The 2,820-nt window shown below is 40.0% G+C and overlaps 1 long non-coding RNA gene across 1 annotated transcript; it reads left to right on the top strand.

The window, feature by feature from the left end:
* Positions 1-1,136: 1,136 nt before the first annotated feature.
* Positions 1,137-2,408, top strand: LOC147299443 (uncharacterized). The gene is made up of 5 exons (XR_015120023.1): positions 1,137-1,276; positions 1,375-1,458; positions 1,549-1,775; positions 1,946-2,093; positions 2,199-2,408. It is a non-coding gene; the product is annotated as an uncharacterized LOC147299443 (long non-coding RNA).
* The last annotated feature ends 412 nt before the right edge of the window (positions 2,409-2,820 follow it).

Genomic DNA, 2,820 nt, shown 5'->3' with positions numbered 1-2,820 from the left:
GAGAACCTTCAATTTCACATAAACATCACAAATTTGAGTCCGATTTCAAGATATTCAAAATAGACATAAAACCAAAAATCGAATTTCTAAAATCTTAAAATTTAACATCAACACCTTAGGGGAAAGATTACCCGTACCTAGAGGATCGATTTTGTCAACTGGACCGACGGCCAAAAGTCGCCGGAAACGCCGAAATCGACGGCGGAAGCCGGCGGCTGGCTTGGCTTCCCGAGCTCATTGCTCTGTCATGGAGCCTCGTATGGACGAACGGAGACCATGGTTGAACTCACCATGACGAGGGGAACAAAGCCCAGTAGGTCCGGCCATCCAATTTCTGCCGGAACAGTGAAATTGCGGTGGTGCAGCCGCATCCCTTGTGGCGTCGAATCGTCGTCGTGGAGCGTTACCGGCGTGAGGGAAGGGCATGGGAAGACTCGCCGTGGCCTGGGGAAGAGAACCCAGGTGGTCTGGCGCCGCAACTCCGTCGGAAAACACAGATCGCCGGTGAGGACATCTTCTCTGTCTCGCGTCATTTCTCCGTCGACGATGGTCGCTGGAGCAAGGGGAGGCCAGGGGAAGGAGGAGGGAGGGACGGCGATGGCAGGGAGCCAAAGCCCGATCCCATTCGCCGCCGCACGCGCCCACACGCGCCGGTGGCAATGGCGGCGAGAGTGAGAGAGTGAGACACGCGGGAGAAGGAGAGGATCGGGGAGAGAGGAGAGAGAATGTCCAGAAATTTCTGGATTTTGGGTATTTAAAACCCACTCCTATAAAATTACAAAATGGCCCTTTCCTTCAAATGCTCGTATCTTTCAAACCATAACTCCGATTGACGCGTGCCGCGCGTCTACGAACTCGTGAACTCGAGACCTTTCCAACGTGCCTAAAGTCAAAGATGAAAGTCCATTAGTTTTAAAAGTCAACTTTGGGTCGGGTCGTTACAATAAGTGTTATTAATTTATAATTTTTATTTTTGGTTTGCACTAAAACATTCTTTTCAATTTCTTTTAGGTTGTTCCCTGTGTTTCTGCCATTTGTGGTTTATTTTACCATCCACATTGTGTTGCAAAGTTACTTTGTCAAGATATTGGAATTTTCAATGAAGAACTTGGGAAACAGATTGCCATGGGGGGAAATCTTTTACTTGCCCAATTCATAAGTGTTGCATTTGTAAAGAAGGAGAGAATAAGAAGGATCACGAGCTTCAGTTTGCCGTGTGCATGCATTGTCCTAATTAATCATACCACAGGAAATGCTTGCCAAGGTACTCTTAATGGTATTTTCTTTTGTCTTCTTTTTAAATAAGCAATTATGAGATCATAGTCCTTTACGTATAGTGTCTTGTTGGCTGATGCTTGAATTGATTTGTATCAGGGACATTCCTTTTGAAAAAGAAGGAGGATTAATAACAAGAGCTTGGGACGGTCTATTACCTAACCGTATACTAATATACTACACGTAAGTATTATTAATTTTATGAGCTATTTTTATTTATTACTTTGTTGGCTGTAATTTTGTTGAATGCTTTTTGTCATTTCTTCTAACTAGAAAACATGAGCTTGGAGCTAGATTGAGAGATTACATAAAATTCCCTCATGTTAAAGAGAAAAAGAGAAAAAGGACGTCAGAGTTCCTTGTACAGAGGGAGAAAGTTGAGTCTACGAAGAACAAGATTTCCTTAGAAAAATTATACAAGCCATTTGCTTTCATGAAGGGGTTTGAGAGCAAGAGAAGCTTGGGAATCCGGATACACCTTATGTTGATACCAAGAGGAGGTAAATCTATTTCACTTCTCCAATTATGTTTCTATCTTGGTATAATTACACCCTTCATTTAATATCCTTTTTTCTTTTTGAATTTATCATGGCTGCAGACAATCATGATTTTAGGTTTCAATATTAGTTTAGGGTTTGTTTGGTTCAAAGTTAGATTTCTTGTAATTCAGATTATTGGGTTTACTGAATGATGTTGCATCTTCATTAACTTTGAAAGATGTTATACAAAAGCAGAAAGTTCCTTCGACTCATGCATACTCATTAAAAAATGTTGTGGACAAGAAAATTTCACTAGGAAAGGTTGAAGGCTCAATTGAGGTACATGTGTTGAAAATTTAAAGTGTTATTTCATTATGTAATTACTGTTATTTTTGAATAATTTCTCATATCATGGGTTTTGTAATGTCATCTCTATGTATTTAGGCTGTTCGAACAGCCTTACTGAAACTAGAGCAAGGGGGCAGTACTGAAGATGCAGAGGCTGTTTGTGAGGCTAAGATTTTTAAGTGGAAGGTGTTTGCCTATTCTTTTCCCATTATCCTACAATTTATCTTAAGTTTAGTGCTTGGGAAAACACTATTCATCTTGATATTCTTTGTATTAAATTCTAGATTCGTTGTTTTAATTAATGCTTTGTTGGTCTATATGTCTTGTATACTAGCCATGTTTTTTGGTCTATTGCCTATTCTCTTAGTTGTTTAGGGTATGATTGGGAATTGTAGCAGTGGTACAGGAATAGGGTATGCTTCTATGCCTATGGAACAAGGTGCTAGCTACCTAGCTGTAGTCTTAATTGGTTTAACAATTTGGTCTACTGTGTAAAATGGAATTCCTATTTGGTCATTTATACACACTTACAGACATACACAATACACAATAACTTTCAAACATTTATGTTTTTGAAATATTACCTTTTTAAATGTTAGTGAAATATTAAGTTGTGTGTGTGTCTGTGCAGGTGCGTGTGCTTGTTGTAACGACCCGACCCAAAGTTGACTTTTCAAATTAATGAACTTTCGTTTTTGACTTTGGGCCCGTTGGATAG

This window comes from Dryas octopetala, chromosome 1 (genome assembly GCF_963921425.1).
Source record: "Dryas octopetala chromosome 1, drDryOcto1.1, whole genome shotgun sequence".
NCBI lineage: Eukaryota > Viridiplantae > Streptophyta > Magnoliopsida > Rosales > Rosaceae > Dryas > Dryas octopetala.
This window is presented reverse-complemented; position numbering and strand designations above follow the sequence as displayed.